Raw genomic sequence first — 27,406 nt, forward strand, 5'->3', positions numbered from 1 at the left:
TATGTCCCTCTGATGACAGTCACTTAAGACACTGCTCACCCTCAGGTTGAATATTCTGGGTGTGTTGGCCAGGTTAAAAACGAGTTCACTGGTCCCACACAGCAGTACAGTTAGAACTAATTCACTCTAGAAATTCATCTATGGAAATAGGTATTTTATCTGTGGAAAGCAATGTAAATGACACTGATATGACTCACTCGCAGGGCATAATTATTAAGACAATTGAGCATGGCTAGATCATTATAAGGGTGAGTAAGATTCCTTACCAGAATTACTCATCACCTAAGTTATTTTCACATTAGAAAACGTTTGCCATTAATAAAGAAAGGAAAGAAGGAAAGAAGGGAGGGAGGGAGGCAGAAAGAGAAGGAAGGCGAGGAGGAGGGAAGGAGGGAGGAAAGACATCTTCAGAAAGATGTCATAACCCCCTAGATTTTAAAGTCTTTGGGCCAGAAAGTCTTGTTTAGAAAAATCGGAATCCCTAATGATGTAGCTGACCTTTGGAACTTCTGGGAGGCTGTAGCCCAGCTGCTGTCATTGATTTTTGTCTCAGCAAAAGTCTAGGGACTTGGGGACCACAGATTCTATCTGTTACTTTGTCCTACCCTGGATTCTCGAAAATGAGCAGGTCCTTTGCTTTCTCTTTTCTTTGTCTGGATTTCTTGTCTTTCTTCCTAAAGGAAAGAGAGAGAGAGAAGAAAGGAAGGAAGATTGGGTAGAGGAAGGGCAATATTATTAACATAGAGGCATAATTCTCATTTATACCCCAAGTTTTGCATTCTTTCACCCATCTAAGAGGCTTTGGGCGCTGAAAGTACTGGAATGTGGGATCAGCAATGTGCTGAGATACCAGGTACTCGAAGTACTAAGGACTCAGGTATGGTAAGAGTCACAAAAAATGGCAGAATGATGGGTTGAATCAAGCTCCCGGTGTACAAAGGCTTGTGTCCCATTGAAACACTAGACTAGTTTCAGCAACCTTGAACCCAGAAGTGTTTGGACAACAACCCAACCAAACGCTGGCACTCCCACCAGAAACCACAGCCAAAGCCACTGCTGCAGAATTCGTAACCAATCTGAACTTAACCCCAATACACAGAAACTCAAGAACATTTTCTATTGAAGTAGAGCCAGATCCAGGAGTCCCACTGAGATGTTTCTGACTTACAGTAAACTCTGAAAGACTTCATATAGGATTCACCTGAAACTCTAAGGGAAATTTGAAATGGGTAGAAAGTAATCGTTCATGAAATCAAATCAGAGAGAAAATTGCCGGAAATTGCATGATTTCTTTTTATGAGAGAAAGCCAAAGCTGTTTTGACAATTGTTAAAAAGACAATAGGCCCAAAATGGAGTCACTTATGCTAAGCCCATGGCACCAAACCGAGACTTAACTTAATTACAGCTTCGTCTCTCCCAGGAATGGAATCTTAAACCAGTCAATCAGGAATCAACTGATCAGCATTAGTTAGGTAATCTGCCTAAGAGACCCCTGCCATGCCCTAAAGGAAAATAGCTTTGCAATAACCAACCTGCTTTTTTGCCTAGTCTAACTCCCTTCTTCTGTCTCCTTTCTTCCTATAAAAGTCCCTCTTGTAAGCTCCTCAGAGCTCCTTTCCATCTGCTAGACTGGATGCTGCCTGATGCAAGTCAATTTTTGCTCAAATAAACTCAAACTTTTTAATATGTCTAAGTTTATCTTTTAACACATGAATTATTCTTTACTCAACTGATGACTCACTCTTGCCAAAAAAGTCCGCCCCCCCCCCCCCGCCAACTTCTAACTCAGAATGTTTAGTCATAAAGTTATTGAGTCTTTTGGGTTTTATCCCTGTCCGTTGGTAACTAGATATGAATTGTGTTAATAGGTATAAGTGAAAGTGTGAAACTTGACTCTGCAGGATTTTTTTTTCTTTTCGTTTGTTTTCAAAAATGTTAATAACAATAACAATTATAACTGGTAGGAAAACAGTTTCAACACTAACACACTGGTTGCTGCTAAAGTACTGAGTTGCCTGCTTTTGAGAAACCTGCTGAGGGATGAACTTTTTATTTTATTTTTTTTTAAGTTTTATTAGAGTCTAGTTGATTTACAATGTTGCGCTAGTTTCTGCTGTAGAGCAAAGTGTATCAGTAATACATATACATATATCCACTCTTTTTTAGATTCTTTTCCCATATAGGTCATTACAGAGTATTGAGAAGAGTTTACTGGGCTATACAGTAGGTCCTTATTAGTATCTATTTTATATATGTGAACTTTGTATTCTATGTAGGTCCCTCACAGTTTGAGAAGGGGTCTTCCTCTCTTCTCTCCCTCCTCACAGCAACCTTTCCCCACTAAAAAAAAAAATAAATCCTTTTGGCAATTTATTCCTTTGGGTTAACAAGACACTCCTAAGGGTAATGAGAAGACTCTCAAGACAATGTTTCTTCAATTTATAATTTTGCCGACTGTTCATTTACCCTGGCAATAATTAGAAAATCTGGATGTGGTCGGCAGGGTTCTAAGGTGGCCTCCAAGATTCCAGCTCTTTGATGTACAAGTGCTGAAAACCCCTCAGTCCCCTTAAATGAGGGCAGGACAAAACCTGCAAACATGACGGGGTATTATATCCATGACTGAGTTAAAGTAATTTGTTGCCTTTGAGTTAACCAAAAGGGTGAGTATTCTGGTGGGCCTGACCTAATCAGGGGATCCTTTAAAAAAATGTCAGAGGGACATTCTTCTGCTGGCCTGAAAGAAAACTGCCATGTTGTGAGAGGAGGGTGGCCACTGTAGGAGCTGAGAGCTGTCCCCAGCCAACAGCTATCAAGAAAACAGAGACCTCAGTCATACAACCGCACCAAAATAAATCTACCGACAGCTAGTGAGCTCGCAAGGACACTGCAAGTCCCAGCCAGGTGACAGCCTGAACAGAGGGCCCATCTAAATCTCATACCCAGGCTCCTAACCCCTGGAAACTGTAAGATAATAAATGTGTGTCATTGTAAACCACTAAATGTTTGGTAATTTATTATGCAGCAATAGAAAACGAATACGCTGATGAACACATGTCAAAGTCATCAGTCAAAAGAATCTGTTAATTGACCTTGCTATAATGTCACAACTTTACATTGCAGGAAGCAAAAGCACAGGTTAGACGTGGCTTTCAATACTGTCTTCTTTTCTTTCTGCAATTGTAAGTAATAGCAAAGGACAGATCTGACTCCACATTAGATCCGTTCTACTGCCTGTGCTTAGTCATGCTGGCTGTCACCTTTTGTCAAAGAATGTCGTCTACAGCCTGAAGTCTACAGGACAGCCTATTCTCAGGGCTCTGGCCTTTAAGAGTCAGTTCATATAGAGATTAAAAAGTTGCAGAACAGAGAATAACATTTGTTTTACTGGAGGTTTACAGGACCATCGTGACCTGACCTACGTGGACAGATGCAAGAGCAAAGGATTCTGAAACCGGGAAGTTTGCAACAACTAAGCACGCCCCTACATCAGCACTGATGTATCTGTTTCAGTGCTGTGCTGAAACCTTTCAAGGTGTTCGGGGCTTTGGGGGGCCTGAGCCACCTGTCTCCTTGCATGGCCCTGCAATAATACTTTCTCTGCTCCAAACTCCAATGTTTCAGTTTGTTTGGCCTCACTGTGCATTGGACACACCAACCTGCATTCAGGAACAATAACACTGGGTATAAGTGCCCAGAAAAATATTTTCATTTTTTTTTCTGTTGTCCTCTTCTGGGGACTGCATAATCAACTTCAGAGAGGAAATCACAGAATTATTCCCTTATCATAAGGTACTCCATGTCACTATTCTACTGAAAAGAGTATATATAGCTAATCATTTTGATTAGCTCAAGAAGTTTCTCCTATATATGTATGGCATCTCCTCAAATACCATCAGAATTTGGCCAATTTTTAAAATGTGTTTATGAAGAGAAAAGCACAGCTATACACAGGGATTATGTTAACATTCTCAGCATTGATGTATTTGCTTTTCTTTTCCCATTCTGTAAAAGTAGCAGTAGTAGTAGTAATAGCATCCTTAATGAGAGATTGTGCTTAGCTGTTTTCTCTCTACTGAGAGACTCCTGACGGAAAAAGACTCAAGCTGAATGAGGGAGGAACATACTGTAAGGGAAGTATAATGGCTTGGATGCTGGGTGATCTAGGGTCTGTGACCTGTTTTGACATTCATTAGCTCATGATTTTAAACGTGTAATTTTCTTTTTCTAGGTACCAGTTTCTTCATGTATAAAAAGAAAGGGGGCTTCCCTGGTGGCGCAGTAGTTGAGAGTCTGCCTGCCGATGCAGGGGACACGGGTTCGTGCCCCAGTCCGGGAAGATCCCACATGCCGCGGAGCAGCTGGGCCCGTGAGCCATGGCCGCTGGGCCTGCGCGTCCGGAACCTGTGCTCCGCAATGGGAGAGGCCACAACGGTGAGAGGCCCGCGTACCGCAAAAAAAAAAAGAAAGAATGTGTTCGATGAGCTCACTGTAGTTAATGTTGTTTAAGACCTTAGGGAATCCCAAATAATTACACGGTAAAAGCGAAGATAGCAAATGCAGCGGGAGGGGTGGCAAACCAGGCAGAGCAGGCTCCAGGAGTCCACAGCCTCTCCCACACACGTTACTTATTCTCCATTTCAGACACGTGGGCCCCATGGAGGATATCATGTCACAAAGGCTGCCAAAGTCTTTTTTACAAAAACGTTGAAAAGCCCTGGATGAGACGGTCTGTAAGGCCTTTCCCAGCAAAGACCATATGCGTCTCTCAGAAGAAATACACCTGGAGAATGAGTATATAGTCATCTTTTCTTCGGACCATCAGTCTGGGTCTTAGATTCTGCTGACGAAGCAATAAATTGTTTCTAAGGAAGACTGGATGTCCCTTAACCCACCTGGCACTTTAGCTTTCCCTCTTTGTGGATCTCTCGCCTTCATTTTTCACTGTGGTAGGATAGTTCTTAGACAGCCCACGCTGGGAGCAACCAAGATGTTCCAGTACAGTACTTATTTCATTTAAGTTTAGCTGGATCAATAAAGCCAATGCTTTCAGTGTGATAAAAATGTATTACACTGTAACGCTGCTTATATAGATAAATTCAAAAACCAAGAAAAAAATTCATTTCCGTCCTTCTGCCTTATTCTTGGCTCTGGTCCCTGAATTGATGTTTGGTGCTAGGGTCAGACCAGCCCCACCACCAAGCAGAGCAATTCCTTTGTACTCTAGGAAGCTGCATAGACTACTAAACAGCGTAGGGACTTCCGGGTGTGGGGAGAGGAGGACTGAGAGAAATGCCTACGAGCAGAGTTTCTAAAAATTAGCGATGTCACCCATTAGGGAGCAAAGCTACACAATTTTGTGTTCTTCTTGTCACACCTCAACTCTATTCTCATCCTACTGCACTAGTGAGAAAACCAAGGCGAATACAGCTTATTCCTTCTGCTGAATGGAAGCACTGTTCTGATGTTAACAAATGTCACTGATCAATTTTAACAGAAACTACAGTATTATCACAATAACGGCTACTTTTGCCAATACTTGTGGAATTACTGTGTGCCAGAAACTGTGCTCAGAACTTCACTACTGTCACCACGTTTAATCTATATAATAACCACCTGTAGGGGAGGTATTATTTCCCCCAGTTTTCAAATGAGAAAACTGAGGCTCAAGGGAAGTTATTTAACTTGCTCAAGTCACATAGCTAATGAGGGACAAGGCCACATCTGTCTAACTCCTAGCACGTCACCATAAATGGCACTCTTCTCAAACCACTAGAACTTGATCTGCTTTGGAGCAAAAGCCAAGACATTTATTTCTGGCTGCCTTCATCCCCAACATAGTATCCTGAACAGCAAATGGCATTCATAAATATTTGTTTTGAAATGACGGACCCCCACTTTTATCGGTGATGGAACTGAAACTAAATCCATCGGGAGGTGGAAATATTCATACGTTGTTCAGTGGAACTGATCTTTACTTGTTACCACGATGGCAGAACAAAACACACACAGAAAAACTTAATTTGAATCCATATAATCTCTCCTCTAAATGGATTTGTTACCATAGGACCATGGTCTTCTCCATATGGAAATGTCTAATTCTCTAGAATACAATAATATTTAAAGAAGAAAATTAAAGGCATGATCTAAAGTAATGGCTGATATAGGCTGGGTTAGTTTGGGATTCATCCTAAAATAACATTTAGCTCATTAGCAATAGCAACCTGATCTATTCTCCCTACTTAGTAGGGAGTACAGATGGTATTGGCTGTATTTTCCAAGCCCTGAATCAGGGTACATGATACAGGATTGCTAGGGAATATCCACAACATATGGTCAACGTCGTATTAGGGAGCAGTCACTGAAGATACCTGGGAGCTGCTATTCCTACCACACAAATGTGTTTCAGAGAATAACTTCTTATTTTCCCAAATCTACCAGAAGCCTTTGAGAGCTGAAATTAATTATATATCCAGGTAGGTGGGCCAGTAAGAAAGCTCAGAAAACAGCTTGATAATGCAAGAAATCAACCCTTCAACCATTGTCAGTTTACAGAAGCCACATCAAACCCTAATGAGAAACCACATGTAGTGGTAAATTCTGGCATTTAATTTTATGATTATTTACAGCCATTCTGGTGCACAGCATATGGTATAGAGTTGACTTTTTTAAAGTACCATAAAAATAAGCTAGAATGGACTAAATACATAGCAATGGAGTTTTATTCCTCTTCGTAAAGAGATGAGAGATATATCTAATTAAACAAAAAAAAGATAAAATGGTATGAGCTGTGGGTAATAATTCATACTTCTGGAAATGCTTGACATCATGTCTTAGGTGAAAGCTGGTAACAAATATTAAGAAAGTTAACGCAGCTCCAAAGTAATTTATTCTTAGGTGGACGTCCCATAGTCTGCCAAAAAGCTTCATTCTTTTAATTCTATAGTCATTTATCATTCGAATAAAATGTTATAAAATACACTGTAAAACCTTTCACCTATTTGGTTTCTAAATTATTTTCTAAGGCCTCATAGGAGACGTTGGCAATAGAAATAACGTTAAGCTTTTTTTGTTTTTTCCTCTCCAAGAACAATACCTTTGCTCATCCAATATCCCTGCGTATAAATCTAAGAGATTTGGATAAATGTACGTCCAAAATCAACTATTACAGTATATTTCGTTACATGGGAAGATGAATAATTAGATGGTACATGATATAGTTAAAAAAAATAAGAGCAGAAGAGTTTCAGGCACAAGATGGCAGACCAGAGATTCACCTCCCTTTCCATCCGAAAGCCTACCCAAAAAGACAATATCAGTACAAAGGAATGCGACCATAAGGACAGAGGGAATGGGAGAAGAGGACAGTGCCTCACATTTCTGGAACTGAAAAGCTCTAGAAGCATGGTGATGGATACAACAGTAGAATAATTCACGGTCCAGAACCTACCATAAGGAGATACGGTGCAAATCACTGCAAATGCAGTACAGAATGAGAGAGGCTCTGGGATAGAAGTAAGAGTATATGGGCAGGAATGAAAAACAGGGCTGCAAAGTGCTGGTTGAAGGATGCCAGTCCGTCTCTACCTCAATCCCTGTATGAAGATTGGCAGGTTGAAGGTAGTCTGTCTACTCTCTGGCAAAAAATTAATACATACATAAAAATTAAGGGGATGACTCCTCTGGAGAAAACTTACTGGGGCCAGCCATGGTCTTCTTGATGTTGCCATCTGAGAGCTCATGGAAAGATTCACCCCTGTTATGTACTGGCTATAAATTGAAGGCAGAGGAAAAAAATAATGTAGAATTTGATTTTAAAAATCCTGCATCTATTATCATTTGAAAACAATGTCCAAACCTTTGAAAACATTGAGAGCTGACCATGCCTGTGCCCAATGTAGTGAAGAAGTAGCTACCAGCCAGACACTGGGTGGGCCATCATTTTCCTAAGTGGGTCTGCTTATTCAAAATGCTCAGTTAGAAATACCTCTTCTCTTGGCCACTTTTAGAGAATTAAAAATAGGTCTTGAAAGGAACCCAGTTAAAACTGAAGTCCATAGCATGGGGCAGCTAGATATACACACAAATGCTATTATCCTCTGATGTCCCCCCAACGGGATACGAACAGTTAATGGCAGGCAGCTGAGCATCAAAGGAAAAATGTTCCCCATGTGCCCTCTGCTTAGATAGCAGCCCATAAGTGCTTTGGAAATCCAAGTAGATTTTCAAGGTGGGCTATTTTTACTGTGGCTTCACAAAGATCTTTAAGGAAAAGCACCTCACTTGTAGCCATCCACTCTCCTGCCCTTCCCACCTTTATTCCTATCACTCCCTCTACAATGAGTTTTAAGTCAAAATCAATGTTGAAATGAAGGATGTCAGTACTTGGTGGCTAAAGGAAACTAACTCTCAAACAGCTGAGAACCTAAAATTTAACTCAATAAGACAATCTGTAGTTGATCTGCTCCAGAATTTTCTAACCTACGATTCTCATCCTAGCTCTACATTGGAATCAGCAATGCCTAAGTCTCACTTCAGATGAACTACATCAGAATCTCTAGGTTAAAGCCAGGACTCTTGTCTTATATACTCTCCAGGTATTTCTAATGTGCATCCAGGGTCCAAAACCACTGAAGCTGCCTCTAGTTATGACTGCAGATTATTTGAATGAGAAACTGCAAACACTGATGTGGGGCGTGTACATACGGGCATTTCAGAAGCATACAACACTTCAGGATAGTTACTTAAGAAAACTTAAAACAGAATGTTCTCAGTCATAAAAGACTGAAGATTTAAAATCAACCCATTTCAGTTTCAGAAGGCCAGAGGAAAAAGAAATGGATGTTGGATCACCACTGAACCCCAGTTTTCCTCTGGCAAATAACCCATTCCCCAATATCAACGAATGCACGTCAAAATGACTTCACTCCACTCCCCAGCCTAGGATGCAGTGGCCATCTAACACTGGTCTAGTCATTCAGGGCATCACCTTTCTCTGGCCATAGTAATTGCTCAAGGATCAAATCAGAGCAAATAAGATACGATTCTGCTACAACTCTTAAAAGAGGGAAAGTGCTTTTTCTTACGAGACTTGAATCTGAAAAGACATGGGTCAGAGTTGGTGGAGCCAATATTTCCAACATAAGAGAAAACCTGAGAATAAATCCAATAGAGAAGAAGAATGGCTGAGAGAATTAAAAAGAGAATCCAGGACCTGATTCCATAATTTGGGTCCCTGTATCAAGCTGGCCTGAAGCTAAGTCTGCAACTGAATTTTGAGTTATGAGAGCCAACAAATTCCCTTTTCTACAGGTTTAGCGTGGGTCTTGGTAACCCAAAGAATCCAACGTGAAACATACTCCTATCTGCACAACGACAATTTCTTCCTTTCTCTCTCTTATACTGTTCCCACTTGCAGCATAAACACAGGGCACTGTTTACATAGAGTCCAGTACTCACGTTCGTAGACACAGAATCACAAACCAACTCATTCACTCTCCATTCTCAAAAGTCCTTTAGTTTCATCCAGCTCCATGACAGGCTGAGAAGGATTACCCCATATTAATGCACAAAGGAAAAGCGTGACTAAGAGACTCGGGCTGTGATTACCTTATCAGTTGTTCCTATCATCAAAGATATTAAGACAGATTCACAAGGAGAATAAATACAAGGACATATATCACAGTAAAACTACAGTAAGTCCCCTACATACAAACCTTCAAGTTGTGAACTTTCAAAGATGAGAACGTGCGTTCCATCAACATCAGGCATGAGTGAAACTGTAGCTTGCTCTCCGTCTCCTACTACTGACGATCCTTCAGCTCTACCATCTCCCACCTCCTCTCCCTCCTCCAGTCAGTAATTCTTCTTGCCTTTTCACTCCATGCCAGCCCCTGGATGCCAGCTGTTGTACTGCACTACTGTACTTTTCAAGGTACTGTACCGTAAGATTAAAAATATTTTATTTTTTGTGTTTATTTTTTATGTATTATTTGTGTGAAAAGTATTATAAACCTGTTACAGTCAAATACTATTTAGCCGACTGTGCTGGTTGGGTACCCAGGCTAACTTTGTTGGACTTACGAACAAATTGGACTTACGAACATGCTCTTGGAACAGAACTTGATCATACGTAGAGGACTTACTGTACTGGACATATCATAGCAAAACAACTAAAACCTAAAGACAAGGGGAAAGTCTTCAAAGAAGCCAGAGAAAATGTATACCATCTTCCAAAAAACCCTAATAAGATTTACAGCTGATTTCTTGAGAATAATAATGAAAGTCAGAAGAAAATGAAATGATTTCTTCAAAATGATATAATAAATTACAACTATAAATGCACTAGGAAAAAGTATATATATAGACACATAAGTCGGGCAGTTCAAAAATCATTCTTAGCATCATACCAAAGAGGGAAACCATGAAAGCAATAAAAGAGGAATAGATCTGACCTATAAAAATGAAAAATTTATAAACTACAGGTAAAATTAATGCTACAAAAATGTGAGATATTTTCAAACTGAAGGAAAAATATAAAATTTTCAGTATATAAGATAGAAAGCTATTATCCTTAACAGGTAGTCTTTACAAATCAGTAAGAAAATATGCAAGCACCCTAAGATTAAAATGAGTAAAGGATATATGCATACAAACAAATATAAATGTTTAATAAACTTGAAAAGATTTAACTTCATCAATAATAAAAAATACAAATTAAACAAAAATGTTACAGAAAGTTTCAGCTGTGAAATGGTCAATATTTTAAAAATAAATTTAATATTGAGTTTTTCAAAAGAGCTGCTGGTAATTAAGCTCCTTGCACTTCTGGAGGACGATTTAGGAGTGTAAACATTCGTGCACTCTTCCTAGAGGGCAGTTGGGCAGCACATATGAAAAAAAAATGCTACGGTATGTCTCTTGGCCCATTAGTTACACTTCTAGGAAAAATCCTTAGTCATAATCCAAAAAAATGAATGAAGATTTAGCCATAAGGAAGTATATAGCTATATAGTATGTATGAGTAAAATTTTAGAAACAACCTAAATCTTCAACAATAGGAGAGTTATTAAAATAGTAGACTATACTGTAATTATAATATTTTCTAATAAAAAATACGAACAAGTAAGCACAGTATTATTCCATTTTTCTAGAAGATTTTTGTAGGACATACGTCACATTTTGTAGAACAGCACAAATTATAAATATGCGGTATTGGACTCAATTTATATGCCTTTCTAGATTTGCTCAACCCCACTGGCCTCCCAGGTTTAAGGAAGAGTCCCAGAGAATGAGTTCCATGGTGAAGACTTTGGGCATAACAAGGCATGGGACATACTGAGGACAGGAAGTCTCTTTGATGACTCTCAAATCACATCCCACAAGTCCTAATTACATATCTGGGAAGCCCCAGAGTGTGAAGGTTGGGTGTCCAGAGACAGAAGAAGTAAGTTCAATATATTCTTGTCTTATACCTTACATTGGTAATTCCTTTCTATTGGTAACTTTGGTGGAAAAAAAAATAGCACTTAGACTTGGGATGAGTAAGAGATCATCCTGGAATTCAGCATCATTGCCAATTCACGCAAAGAATTCTTGAGAAGAGTTTCAATTCATCGTCTGTGTTTATGCCCTAAACAGACTGAATCTAAGCTTACCCACAGTCATCACCTGAGATGCTCTCTTCAGTGTTCCTTGAAAGCAAGTCCTTTTAAGTCTTTCCTTTCTTAAACACAATCCCTTTTCTTCTCACCCCAAATCTAGGTGGTCTTACATTTTTGATAAGAGTAATAATAAATGGTGAGAGTAAAACAACAAAGGACAAGATTCAAGATTCATTAATCAGGGGGTTCAGAATATAGGAAAATTCACTCAAATTCTGGCCACACGAATGTTGACTTTAGAATCCTTTTAGAAAAATTCAGTTAAATCTGTATCAACATTTTAATGTAGATTAAACATTATTATCTTTTGTGATAAGTTTCTGTTGCCATGACACAGGTTTCCTTTTTGTGATCTCAGAAGTGGAGATGAAAAAAAATAAATAAAACAACTTAAAAAGAAACCTCACATATAGATTTTTACAAAGTGTAGCTAAAATTAGTAATATGAGATTACTAAACTGGGAAACATTTTTTAGAATCTTAAAGTTGGTGAGACTCTCAAAATATATGAGCCACAAGTTTGCCTGCTGTCTAAGACTCAAGACTTTTTGTCATAGGAGAAATCACATATGTTAAAGAAAGGCAAATAAAAATCTGCCTTGTGCAACTCAAATGACCTTAAAAAAATTTTTCAAACCGTTAGTCTTACGTCCACATTAGACTGTAAATTCCCAGAGACCACTGTACATGTCTGTTCATCACTATATTTCCTAAGAGTCTAGAATAGCATCTTTACAGTGATTATTTTAATCAATAACTTTGTATTAAAAATTCTCTTAGCTGCTAAATATGCATATAGGATTCCTTTCTAATAAATTCTTGCTTCCTGCACATGACCAGAAGCTGCCTGTTAGTGACTTCACCGCCACCAACACATAACTCAAACAACCCAGTAAAACCCTTCCCTGGAATGTTAGGACTTGGAAGAAAACAGTTTGGGAACCAGGGAGCTGCTGGAAGCCATGAAAAGCAAAAGCAGTGCCCGGTAGGATTAGGAAGGAGCACGCACAGAAAAGCAGACGTGGAGCAGCAGAGAAAGAACCTCCCTGAAGCTCAGCGGCACCCTTACCATCCTGCAGTTATTTTCCTATCAATAAATTTCCCCTTTGGCTTAAGCTGCTTCAAGTTAAATTTCTATCATTTGTGCCTGAAATACTTCTGACCAATTCATCATGTTTCCCCTCTAAATCCTGCTCTTAATTATTGCCAACTCAAGTTCTATCTCCCCTGAGACAGTCAACTCACATTTTGTTCAAAAGCAAAGAGAAGAATACAGATCACATGTCATAATGACGAACCTCAATTTTATGTTCAGAGCATTTAATTAAACTGTTACTTTACAGCACTGGGTATCACTCAAAAGGCCTACAGCTGAGATTTAAAGATGTTCTAATGTGGCATATAACACTAAAACAGTCATCATTTTAAACATGCTCAAAACTGAGTTAATTGCATTTCTTATACAATTCACTATCTAATTTTCAATAGGTATGTTTTTACTTTCTCTCCAATAACAATCCTTAATGTTTCTGTAGTGCTTAAAATTTTACGACGTCTTTCACATCTACTATCAGGTTTGAGACTCTCAACAACCATGTGAAAGGTAGAGTGGCTATTTGCATTTTTGTATTACTCATGGTAGGCTAATTGCTGCAATTCACAACTCCAAAAGTTCAGTAACTCAAAACGATTTATTTTTTGCTGATGTTGAGTCTAATGCAAACCGAACAGCTCTCAGAGATGCCCCTGTGATGTCACCATCATCAACACCAGCACAGGAAGAGGAAAGAGCCTGGGAAGGTACATCAGACATTCCATTTCTTCAGAACTGACACACATCAATTCTATTCACATTCCATTGGCCAGAACTAGTCACGTGGCCTTGGCTAAGATGCCAAGGGAGGGGAAATGTCATCCTCGGTTGAGCAGCTGCTTCCTGGAAGCAAATCCACACTACATAAGAAAGCATGACTTACAGTATTCATCCCTGTCGTAGTTTTATGCATGAAGATATTGAAGATCACACAGAGCAGAAACTGCAGCAAAGTGGTTACTCCAACCCCGGTCTTCTCTTAGGTGGTGCTTTCCCTCAGTCCTAATGCTGAAGCCAGTCACAATGACATGCATTTAAATTTGACACTGAGGTATGCACACATCTTTCCTTTCTCTCACCCCATTCATTTAGCTTTCCTTTAGAGATCCTTCTTAAAAACTCAATCATTTCAATATCTTTTCTGACCTCCTCCCCTTTCCACTCTGGTTTGCCCTACTGAAACCGTATACAAACCCCTGTCTCCCAGTCCTTTGAAGTAAAAGTCTTTCGCTTTAGTCTCCCAGGCCTTCCCTGAGTCTCAAAAAGCCTGACTCAAGAATTAACAATTAGGAATGTGAAAATGTAGAAACAAAGAATAGCTGTTGGGCTGGGAAACTGGAACAATTTAGACTATAAATTTGCCACACAGCAGAATCACCGAATTCACAGTTCCCTGAAAGATAAAGGCCTGACACACATTCCTAACTTATTTTTACAGAAAGCAGACCCCCTCCAGATGAAAACTGCTGACCACAAGCATGTAGACCCTAGGCTGGTTGAAACCAGAAGTTTGACAATGCTTGAGACTTCACCTTGATGCCAACCAATCTGAGAACTGTATGCGAGCTGATCGTGCACCTGGCAGCACCCTGCCTCGCACCGCCTTTAAAACCCCTCCCCTGAAAGCCATCAGAGAGTTTGAGTCTTCTGAGCATGAGCTGCCCGTTCTCCTTGCTTGGCACCTGCAATAAATGCTGTACTTTCCTTCACCCACAACCTGGTGTCAGTAGATTGGCTTTAGTGCACACGGGTGAGTGGATCCAGATTTGGTTTGGTAACACTACCACATTAACCATACTGCCTCTATTTTTGCCTTTATTAGTATTTACCTATATTGGGAAGTACTTTATAAAGGTCTATAACCTCTAGCAGAACATGAGCACCTCGAAAACAGTCTTAACTCTGTTATATGTCTGGTACACAAAAAGTGATTAACCAGTGAATGTTTGGCGACTGGGAAAAGACTTTCTCCACATCCAAGTTCGTTCAACGCCTTGACCTCTCTCGTGCAGGTGAAACCTATTTTCCTCCATTAATAGGGACAACCGAACACAGGAGCCAGAGCACACACTACAGATATAAAAATGTAACCTGGTATTCTTCTATATTTAACACATTTAATGAACATTCCTGCCCAGTAGCATCAGCGGGCCCCCCTTTTAAAATGTTTTTTTAATCCCAACATTCAGCAGCCTCAAGAGTCAGGGTGCCTGCATTAGCTGTGAGTTGATGGTTGGATGAGCCTTAAATCTTCGTGTTGTTTTTGACATGGTGCTGAGACAAACTCTTTGATTCAGGAAAACTGCACACTCTATGGAATAAAGCTGAAGCAATTAATCAAATATTTAATTATATTGTAACAGAACACAGTTATCAAGCTTTTAACTAACAATGGTAAAGAGTCCCCAGTGACCCAGGCAACAGAAGACACTAACACACAAAAGGCTGTTTAAACCTCAGTTCTTCTAGACTCTGTGGAAATGTGGGGAAGTATGGAATGGATCGGCACCAAAAGGCTAAGATTCTGCCGCCAAGACTTTAAAAGCAGTCCCTTCCCTAGGAGACTGCCTGTTCCAGAAGTTCCCAATCACGCGTCCAAACTGACCTGCAGATGTTCACCACCCTGCACACTCTAAAACACAGTGCCTCAGCACCTTTCCCCTTTGTCTCCTTCCTCGCCCCTGGAGTCCATGGTCTAAAATCTAGATATCACAATCCTGACGTTTTCAAGCACGATGTCCTAAAGGGCATGCAACACTGAAAGAAACCATCCTATTCTTCAATGATTTGTAAATAAACTCGGAATTCATAGGATGATGTAAATCGTTTTACTTTCTGTTCTTATTATGTCTGTCTCACGTGGGTATCCAGAAGTCTCCTCTCTTGATCTCTTTCCCTCCTTTGCAAACTCCCAGCTTTAAACCCAAAGTCCTGGTTCATTTTGCTGCCCAGAGAGGCAGATTCCTGTTCTACCCTTCCTGGTAAGGTGAGGCTGGACATGCACATTCTTTAGATCGTTCTTCCTATGAGATAACCTAATTCCTCTCTAACACTGAGAGCAGATCATGGCAAAACTCTGACAGGTTTTTATGCTTAAACAGCCCCTTCATACCAGTATGAGAATAGGGAGAATCTAAGGTGATAAAGGGACAGGGAGTCCCATCCTGCCACAGAAGTTTCCCTACCCACTATAATATGGGATGAGAAATAATTTGTCTATACAACATAACCCTCTAGCTCACATACAGCTCACACCCACTCTTCCAGACCAAGGAGAATTATTTCAGCTTCCCAATAAATGCCTCAAGGGTTATCTACCAGGGACAGAGTTAAGATTTAAGATGAAGGCTTAATTCTGAAGAGGTCTGAAAACTACAATGTGTGATAGGGTGGATTACTGTTCTAATTTCTCACTTCTTCTCTATCCACACCCTTTGCCGTGGGACTCTGCAGTGTCGCCAAGCAGAATATGCAAAATACACAGCTCCACCTTCAACTCGGTCAGGTGACTTGCTTGGATCAATGGAATGTGGGTAGAAGAGACAGTGTGTCAGTTCTAAACAGTTTAAGAGGCATCGCTTGCATCCTTTACCATGAGAACAACATACCCCATAGAGTGGCTCTTCCTTTAACCTGGCTCTGGGAATGAGAACACACATGGAGCTGAGTCAAAATGAGAAAAGTCAAACCAAGCTGAGCCCAGCAGAACCACAATCTGCAGCCCTCATGTAACATGAGCAATAAGCGAACATCTCTTGCAGTAAGTCATTGCAATTTGGGGTTGGTTTGTTGCCGCAGCCAAAGTTATCTAATACGTGTGATGTTCAAAAATTTTACAATCTATCCCAAACATACCTTTCCATCTTCCCTTTCTTCCCTCCACAGAATATGTTTCAGCCAAATGGTGAGCCCCTAAATGTGCCCTGTACCTTTGCATCTCCATGGCTTTGCTCATGAAAATCCCCTGGCCTAGAATATACAAGTTTTAGTGCAAAGAGCACAGGCTTTAGAGTCAACTAAGCCAGGCTTTGAAACCAAGGCCATCACTTAAATAACTATATGCTCTCTGAGTTTTAATATCTCTATCTGTAGGGATTCAGGGAAGGGGGGACAGTGACCAAAAAAAAAAAAGTCAAAAGCATAAACTTTAACATGAGACCAACTCACATCCTCTGCTAATCATTATTTTGAGTCCATGACTAAGCCTTAGTCTCGTCATCTGTAAAATGGTAATCACAGGGTTGTTAGGCTGATTAAGTGACAGAGAGTTGGGAAATCAACTAGCACAGTGCTTGACACTGTCCTGATTAATTTCTTGTGGACTGAAAATTTAAATAGATAGAAAGTACACAATCCAACTAAATAAGAGATATCATAAAGCAATTTTAAAATAATTGTCAAATTAATAGGCATGCATTTTCTAAATTGTGCCATGTAGAACATTAGTTTCATGCAAGATATTACAAATCTATTTTTTGAGAAAAGTGTTCCACAGTTAAATAAGTTCAGAAAATCTTGCATAAAGTACCTCCCTCTGGAAATGCTTAATGCACATTAACAATTAAAGGCTCTGAGAAGTCATGTGATAAAGAATCTTATTTAACTTAATTTAGTACCTCCTAAAATTGACTATCTATTCTTCCTCCTATTGGAATACCTATTAACAGTCAATGTTTTTCAGAACACAGTATGTGTCTTAGTCTGCTAGGGCTGCCACAACAAAAACACCATAGACTGGGTGGCTTAACCAACAAAACTTTACATTCTCACAGTTCTGAAAGCTAGAAGTCTGAGATCAGGGTGCCAGCATGGTTAGTTTCTGGTAAGTTCTCTCTTCCTAGCTTGTAGATGGCTGCCTTCTCACTGTGTCCTCACATGGCAGAGAGAGAGAGAGAGAGAGAGAGAGAGAGAGAGAGAGAGAGAGAGAGGTGGAGGGGGGTGGATCTCTTCCTTTTCTCATAAGGCCACCAATCTTATGAGATTAGGGCACCACCCTTATGGTCTCACTTAATCTTAATTACCTCCTAAAGGCCCTATGTCAAAATGCAGCCATACTGGAAGCAAAGGCTTAACCATATGAATTTGGAGCAGGGCAGGGGGGGCGGGTGGGGGACACAATTCAGTCCATAACAATCTGGGAAGTGCTGGTCAAATAAGAAGTATAATGGAAGTGTAGCAGCGTGAATTCAATCTGTGTTGATGAAAACATGCAATACTTTACGGAGGAGGAGGGCTTAAATTAGTCTGGGACCCAGGGTAGATTGAGCAAGTTATCCAGGGATCTAAAAAATGGTCCATTTTAAGCTGATGCGCTGGCCCAATTTCAGGAGAATGGGCAATTTGCTGGTCCAGTCAGAGCAGATATGAGAACCGTGTGGCTGAAGCTTCTAAATCTTAAAATCTGACACGTTCAACCACCTCTCTGTCTACGGACCTCTTCCCACAAACTCCCTCCATTGCCCTACTATGAATATGTAGGAAGAAAGATTTACTTCATGATAATTATTTGGGAGAATACCAATAATAGGAAGAGGGTGCAATGAGAAATGAATTTTATGACCACCTTTTGAGCTCAAGCCAACTCCCTGACAAAACACCTCCTGTTTAGACGGGATAAATCTAGGAAAAGAGTCACATCGGTGAGCTTCAATAATGCAGTCAACTCAGCTCTGTGGATCGAGGACCAAGAGCTGAGGCAACTGGAATCACGTGTTAGCTCCTTCTACGGATGGTTAACTTGGTTAGCTCCAGTGCTTGCTCTTATCCACACTGCAGTACAGGGATAAAGCCGGCTTTGCAGTCAACCATATTAGAAGGTTCCCGTACCTCATGAGATGCCAGATTCATGGTCAAGCCATCAGCTTTTTTATAGTGGGAAGTTTGTTTGTTTGTTTAGGAGACAACCTTATACAAATTATCTTAATGTAGTATGAAATATACAGGTTTGAAAATGCAAATGCTCACGGGAACCAGCATGGCAAATGCATAGGTAAAACTGGCCAAGTGCAACTGATAGGTCTGGTGGGAATTGTGACAAATGGGAACACGTGCTTCTAAAGGCCCTCCCACGGTCTCCAGAACTGTAGCCAATATTACCTTGTAGATATGTAAACTTAGTACCGACACATCTCCTGATTTTTCAAGCAAAGCTGGCAATCTGGATTTTTATGTGAAATCTCCTAACCTTTAAATGTCAGCAACTAACTAAACATCTTCCAACCCTCTCCATATAGATATAAATATACTCCCCATCCCCCCACTCCCACACAGATGCACACTTGCAGGACAAGTCCAGCCTACAGGTCACAAGTGTTTAACCTGTGACATATGCAATAAATACTTCCTGAATGAAGACATCAAAGCTATCTCAAAATACACTCCTCCTCTCCCTCTGATTGAGGGATGGACACCAGAGAAGTCCTGGTAGTTTGAGACCAGCAGCCGGGATTGTCAGAATGGTACAACATTAGTTTTTATCTCTGCTCTATAAAGAAAACTGCCCACTAAGATTTATGGAAATGTCGGAGAGAACTGGCCATCAGATTTTATTTCTTCTCTGTTAAACAAATACTTCATACAGAGCCCTAGGCCAGATGTCATGATAGATGAAACAGGCGTGGACTTTCACTGCCCGATTCAATGTCAAATTGGAAACATTACTACTCTTTCCATACTCTTCATGAATATTATTTCAAGATAATGACATTAAGTCATGCATAAAAAATTATGCACATAATATTGTGTCATTAAGATTTAATTGCAGGATGCATTACATATAAATCCAAACCTCACAGCTAACCATGGTTTTTGTTTCTTTTGTTCTTTATCCAGGATGGTTTAATCTTGGGACAGGATACCTTAGTGGGGAGAAAGAGAACTGCTACCAAATTTTGGAGGGCCCATTCCATTCTGTTTTTTCTCTGCAAAACTGTGTTTCCTGTACTCCTTGCCCCACTGCTATCCCTCGTGCCTCTTCCACCTAAAGAGAAAGCAAGATTTGAGGCACTGACAAAGTGCATTCAGTTCATTTCTTAAAGAATGAATTTTTATTTTTTTTTTTGCGGTACGCGGGCCTCTCACTGTTGTGGCCTCTCCCGTTGAGGAGCACAGGCTCCGGACGCGCAGGCTCAGCGGCCATGGCTCACGGGGACCAGCCGCCCCGCGGCATGTGGGATCTTCCCGGACCGGGGCACGAACCCGCGTCCCCTGCATCGGCAGGCGGACTCTCAACCACTGCGCCACCAGGGAGGCCCTGAACTTTTGAAACATCTTCCCTGTCCCTCTTTACTAGGGACAGCAAAGAGGGACAGGGAAGATGTCCCTCTCCACAGCCTCCATCCCCTTAACCCTACAACATACCTGCTTGGCCATGGGATTTTTCTCAAGCTAGACGGATTAGATATTTACCCCGGGAATTGGGAGCGTGATCTAAGCAACAGTCTGACCTCTTTTGAACAGAGGAACAGAGGAGATGCAAGGTGAGCATCTGAGGTGGGATCGTCAGATGGTACAGCCTAAGAGACAGAAGAGGGATGCAGAGGGATAGAGTGTGGAGACAGGGAGAAAGTTCTGAGAACTACAGTTCTTATTTCTAATTGCATCCTAAGGCCTGTCAGCACTCCTGCCTTTGGGTGCCCTGAGACACTGCTGGAACCTTAGAGTAAATATCCCTCCTCTTTCTTTTTTAAGCCAGTTTAAATCTGTTGTTAGAAACCGATGAGTTCAACAGTAGTTCTCTTCTACAAACCTGCCCAAGTTCAATCCGGGATGTTATACAATTTAAAAACTAAATAGCCCCCTTTTTATTTCAAAGACAGCTGAGAGGAAAAATAAGTGTATAATATATCTTGAGAGATTTCACTCCCAATGTAGACAAATTTTTACAGAGAAAGGGAGGAGAAATACGACATGTTGAATATTTAATTGAAATTCCTTATTTTAAACCCTTGTATTCTGAGCACTGTACATACAAATGCAGAGCTGCCGCATCTCCTGGTTTTTCCAGAGAAGTAAGAGGCTGCAGCGGAAAGGCAGACAGAATGCTGGGGCCACCTTCAACCTGGTCAGCCGAAATGTGAAACAAGGGGGTCGAACAGGACTCATTCGATTTCAGGCCATCGTTGCTACCGTACCAAAATTTGATACCGAAACCTTGCTGTGATCTGTTCCACAAGGGAGGGTCCCTGCCTACTCTTTTCGTCAGGCCTCTACCCCACCTCCACCTTCGCCACAGCTTTAGAGTTTTACTTTTAATTTCACCCAACTCTACTCTTAGCTTTAGAATGACTTTAACTGTTCAATATTTAATGAGCCAATTAATTAAATAACATTTATTATGCTGTAGGACAGCGGTTCTCATCTTTTAGTATGCATCAGAATTACCAGGGGAGCTTGTTAAAAACTCCAGGCGCCCACCGACCCAGAGATCCTGATGCAGTAAGTCTGAGGTGGGGAACAGGGATTTTCTTCTTAACAGTTCTGCTGCATTGGACCTTGGTGATCGGCTGACTACATTTTGGGACCTGTCACTCTAGGGACAGGGGACTATGAGACTGCATGCTCTGCTGGGGGTAAAGAAAACTGGCAAAACTACAAATCCCTGGTCCATGACTTACTGGCTGTGTGATTTGGGGAAAGTGAGTAGATGCTCTGCGACTCACTTTCCCCATCAGTAAAATGAGAAAAATAATAACACCTAAGTCATAGGGCTGGTTGGGGCGTGATAGGTAAAGTTCATACCCCAGTCTACCCCGTCTGGGACTCTTGCTGATTCCAGATGCCCCCTGCTCCACTGATCACACGTCCCAGAGCAACTGGGGAAGCGGCTCAGGCCCTGCTACAAGAATCAAGGAAAATTCGGGAAAGCAAATATACAGCCCAGTGCATCGGTGTACTAGGGAAGCAAAGGGCAGTGGTCTTAGGTAAAATAGGTGTGATGTGGGAGGTCCCCCCGCTGCCCCCAACTCAGTCACCTCGGTGGGGGAGAGCCAGAGCTATGTGAAGGCGAATGAGAATGGTCACTATCATTGAGGCAGCCAAAAAAAAAATCCCTCTGGGACAAGTGACACTTTCCCACCTAAATGGACTGTTTACAGAGGGTATACATGGATTTTACTGTCTTATTTTTAGAAAAAAAAAAAAAAAAATAGGTAGCTGCTGGCCACTGTCCTTCGTCTGACCCCAGGCGAACACCTTAAATCAAGAGCTTGCTATAACACAGCTGAGTTTAGCGATTTTAATGAGAAATCTGCTCCTGCTGGATTACTGTTCCTGGGCCCCATCTTGTCAGCAATTCCTCAGGAAATTATTCAACCATCCCCAGTTGCAAAGAAACAGATGGCGTACTGGAAAAAAAAAAAATACTCCGAAGTGTATGCACTGGTGAAAAAGCAAACACGAAGGCCAAGGATGACACCAATACGAGAAGTGCTTTTTCCCAGATAGATGAACTTGCAGATATTTTCATTTTCTCTCCCCTTTTAAACTGTGAACTAACCCGTCATCAGCTTGCATACTCAATGGAGAGATCTGTTTGACTTTTCAGAACTGTTTAACGGAGACAGCTTGTTTTAATAACACAGAATAATACTGATCAAACGCTCTCATGGAAGATCAAGTTTTAAAATTTCTATGAATGCCCTGCTTTCGTTCCTCTAATATCCTTTAACCAAAACTCTAGGATCACACTCTATTATGCCAACTGCCCGTGAAGAAAAGCTGAAATATTATTAAAAATCATCATGGCACCTGAGAAAATAGCAGTGTAACCCTCATGAATATTAAACCTTTTCATAATGATCAGTGTTATTACCATGAATACTAAATGTTATGAATTCATTGCAAATTCATAACGCTTAGTGTGAAAACTTGGCCTGTAACCAGAAAGTCTGAATTATACTTGGCAAATGCTTGAATCAATTTTAGTTATGAAAGCAGGAAAAGGAAAATGGATAAAATTCTTGGCCTTCAGTCTCAGAAGCCAAAGAGTTTTGGGAATCTTGCAAAAGGAAGGCCCGCTGCAATTTTTAAATATTTCATGGAAATGTTTGAATCTTTTTCAGAGTTCCCACTTCTGCTTAATTATATCCCGATGAAGAAGAGTCAGAAAAGTGTCAAGAATAAGAGACCAGCACATTCAGTTACCAGTCTGGGGCTGTTCTTACATGGCATTAGCTCTCAGAGCTTAGTACTACATACAGCATGTCACGGGGGTGATTCTGACCCTAGAAGAAATTTGCACAAAATAATCATTATACAACAGAGTCTGCAGCTATTACACATCATGCCAACTCTTAATCCTCACATCTCCCACTGAGGTGAGACCCCAGCGTGTTTTGCTTCAGTCACTGAAAGCCACATCTATATGAAAACACATACAAGGAGCGCTTGTCATGGCTAACTGATCACAAACCTTCGGCCATGTGTTTTTACAGTCGCATGACATTCAGGCAAATAAAGTGGGATGATTGATTCTCAAGACATTCCAAGAGCGGAGTAACAGACGGGGGGTTCAGGCAAAGAGATCTTAATGAAAATCTGATGGGAAAGCGGATCTCTCTCGGGGGGTTCCAGCTGAAAAACCGCTGGGCAATTTATAATAAACTGAAAACCTATGTTTCACGAGCATTCCTTAATAGGATCACTTACAGCTCTATTTACTGAGCAGCTCTCCCCACTCATGCTTTGTGATCAAAAATCACAGGAATCAGGCTTTAGGTTTAGAGTTTGCATCAAAGTGAAGAAGTTCTTATCAAAGTTCTTTCCTTGCAAAATATATTTCTAAATGCCCAGATATTTAGCATCGTTCAGGGAATAAGAGCATATTCAACACAGATTTCTTTAAGTACTGTAATTTTATCCCAACTAATTTAAGCCCCATCTGAAAATTCCTTTAAAATATCCTAAAATATTAAGAACTGGAGAAAGTTCTGATTGACGGATGGATTTAAGCATCTCATAATTTTCTAAAACATCTCTAACTGTCCTCAGTAATAATTCATTAAGGTGATGGAGAATAAGGGACAGATGCTAATTTTCCCTCCGGGAATTTCTATGAAGTTACAGGATGGCACTGAAACTGCAGAACAGCAGGATTTAACTAAACAGAACATCAATCAGTAAAAAAACAGTATGGTGTGCCTGGAATCCATTCAGCATGTCCTCGGGTTAGATTCCAAGATAGTTTTTTCCCCTCTAAATTCTAAGTCTCGTAAGTAATGTCTTACATTCTTCCAGTAACTTCTTAAGTTATATAATCATGGCGAACCAAGCGGCTCCTGAGACTTATTCAGCTAATAATCCTCCAGTAGGAATTACCGGACCCTTCAGAATAATTAACCTGCATTCTCCCCGAATTCACGCAGATGCCTTCAGCGTCCTCTGAATCTTCTCGGTGTCAACAATACCTTCTCAACAGTTTCACAACCACTTCAGAGTCTGAGGGTCCCAGATTAGAAGTGCAGATAAACATTCTTCATAAGTTCCCAGAGAATCACGAACAACATTTCTAAGGTAAAAGATAGCCCTAAATACTCATCAAGGCTAGCAAACTGTGTGAAATTTTAAAGCAGTACCATGGGGAGAGAAAATTGACAATATTCCAGTTTAAATGAAGTCAGATGAGAGAGTGTGGTAGAGTGAAAACAAAGATACGATTTTGGTTCCTGGGTCTTTAGTGGAAAGTGAAAGATGACTTAACATTTCTGGGTCTCTGGGTCTTCATCTGTAAAATGGGGATAATAACTATGTATCTTGCAGGGTTACTGTAAGGACTAAATGAAAGAGATCTGTGAACCATCTATCACAGTGACCAACATCAAAGTGTGGCTTAATAAATATTTATTTTCCCTAGTGTCAGAATGTCTCCTCACAAGTGTGATTTCTCTGTGTATCTACAGAAGCGAAGGACAGAGCCAGCCGTTTTCAGTAAGTCTACTGTTGAGGAAGCCCACTCTTTAAATGATAGCTTTTCTTCTTCATCAGAGTTTGTATCGGGTTGGCCAAAAAGTTCATTCGGGTCTTTCCATACCATCTTATGGAAAGACCCGAACGAACTTTTTTGTCAACCCCCATAGACTGCAAGCAACAGATGCCCACTCAGAATAGCTCAAATAAGGGAGGACAATTGGAAGGATAAGGGGAAAGTCCAAGGACAGGTCTTTGGATGACCCAGGAACTCAGCTGTCCATGACCTCGGCAGCTACCCTCCTTCTCAGTCTCTCCTCCCAAAGCCAACAAGCCTCTCTTCCCCACTTCTCTCCACCTGTCTCCCTCCCTCACCTGCATCCCCTTGAGGACCAGCTTCCTCCACCTATATGGCATGTAGCTGAAAATGTGCCCCATCCCAGCCCTACTGCTATGGGATTTCTGCACTCACACATGTACCATCCTCTGAGTACACATTCTGTCTTTGACACTAGACTAGCAAGACAGAGAATATGGTTTGTGTCTGTCAACTCGCGTTTATCTCTGGTACAATAGGTTGTGGCAGGAGTGGGAACCAGGAGAGGCAGCTATAGCATGCAGTCCATGGCCCATCCGTTCAGCAAACAGTGTGATGGGGGGAAGCTCCAAAAGAAGAAAGAGTGAACGAGGCAGGCACCCCAGAACAGATCTACTCAACTTCTCAACAAGATGTTACCTTTGGCATCCTCCGTCTTACCCATCAAGAGCCTAGAAGCCTTAGGGAAGCTGCAGCACAGCACTGCCGGCCAATGAGCATGCATAGCTGTCCTGTCCCTCAACAAAAGGACCACAAGCAACCTAGAAATTCTGGCCGTGAACAACCATGGGAATTCTCCACCACCTCCAGCATTAGAAGATGGTGCCAAGCCCATTGCCTTTCCTCTCTCTTCTCCCACCCACCGTAATACCTCCAACTCACTCCCCCACGCACAACTCACTGCCACACCACTACACAGGTCCACCCAAAACTCATAGTTTGAACCAGTCTTGCTCTTACTCCCTTACCTATCCTTCTGAGATGCACTCTCTTCTCTCTCCCTTCTTTTTTTCCTCCTACTTTCCTTTATAATATCCTCTATTCCAGAACTAAGTTTGAATATGTAAGGAATAACAAAATCAAATAAGAGTGGCCAGGTTTTACTGTTAGATGTCTAATAGGTATCCATATGCTTGACACTTAGAAGCAAGAAATGTCACCTTCCTTTACTTGTTCTAAATCAATTCTACTCTGGAACCCAGACCCTCACTGATCAGGGTTGACAAACTGAACCTCAGACGTATTTAGGGAGGCCTTCCCTTTCTCTAAGCGGTTATTTACTAATCCAGAGGGTGTCTCCAATCCTGAACACTGGGGAAATCCTTAACGTTTTCAGACTATCATGACTGACTGTAAGACGCTCATTACCCGAGACACACACACATACACACAGGTCATCTGAAGTCAAGTGTTTCCCCTGCCTCTTGGCAAGCTCAGGCACAGGTTCTTTTTTCAGCGTTGGGGCCTAGGGTATAGATTTTTCAGGCACTCATGCTGTCGTCTCCATCTGAGGTACAGCCACCTTGGGATGGGAGTGAGAAAATCCATCTCTCTCCTTTCCAGGACAATTCATCTCTTTCCTCCAGTCCTGGAAGACCTCCTCCCTTTTAGAGGATCCATTTCCTCAGGGAGTCTAGATTTTCAAAAACAATGATCTGGTCATTTCCCCGAGAGGGCAAGAAATGTCCAACTTCTGGGACTCTAAGCTTGCTTGCTCTCTGGAAGGTAAAAAAAAGAAAAAAAACACCTCTCATTTATTTTCCAACTCTTCTGTAACTGTGAGAACAAGACAGATATGAAAATCACTTGCTTTAGCAACTCCCTGTAAGTGCAAGTGTTTAAATGACTGTGCTCCAGGACCTCTTGCCAAGCTGCTGATTGCAGGGTCGTTCTCCCAGAAGGTCAGCGTTCTGACCATCTAGTTAGTTTATAAGGGGTCATGGAAACGCTATTTCAGACTCCGGTAAAGGGGCCCTGAGAAGTGTCCTCAGGCAGCTGGTATACAATGGGGACCACACGGACCACATGGAGTATTTACCCTCTATCTTTGATCCATTAAGTAGTAATAATACTTCACAGGACCGTTGTGACGATTGTGACAACACTTGAAAGGGTAGCGAATATCATATTGTGCACGAGGTGACCTAAGAGCCATGCCAAGAGGTTCTGAAAAGTGTTTGTTACAGGGAAAGTTTCTTATGCTTTACAGTGAGGAAGCCATCTTCAGCCTAGACTCCAATTAGTCGGTAAGCCTTCCTGCAAAACAGAGTTTAAAACATCCACCCCCCCCCCTTCTTGAACAGCAACAGCCTGCAAAGAATGCTAATCAGAGTAGAAAAAAGCAAGGTGAAAACAAAAGATAAAAACACTGAGTTCAAGAGAGGCGGCCCTAGGGCTTCCCTGGTGGCGCAGTGGTTGAGAGTCCGCCTGCCGATGCAGGGGACGCGGGTTCGTGCCCCGGTCTGGGAAGATCCCACATGCCGCGGAGCGGCTGGGCCCGTGAGCCATGGCCGCTGAGCCTGCGCGTCCGGAGCCTGTGCTCCGCAACGGGAGAGGCCACAACAGTGAGAGGCCTGCGTACCGCAAAAAGAAAAAAAGAGGTGGCCCGCACAGTTCAGCAATAAAGCCGCAGCCACATTCTGCAAAGT

Source organism: Pseudorca crassidens, chromosome 16 (genome assembly GCF_039906515.1).
Source record: "Pseudorca crassidens isolate mPseCra1 chromosome 16, mPseCra1.hap1, whole genome shotgun sequence".
NCBI lineage: Eukaryota > Metazoa > Chordata > Mammalia > Artiodactyla > Delphinidae > Pseudorca > Pseudorca crassidens.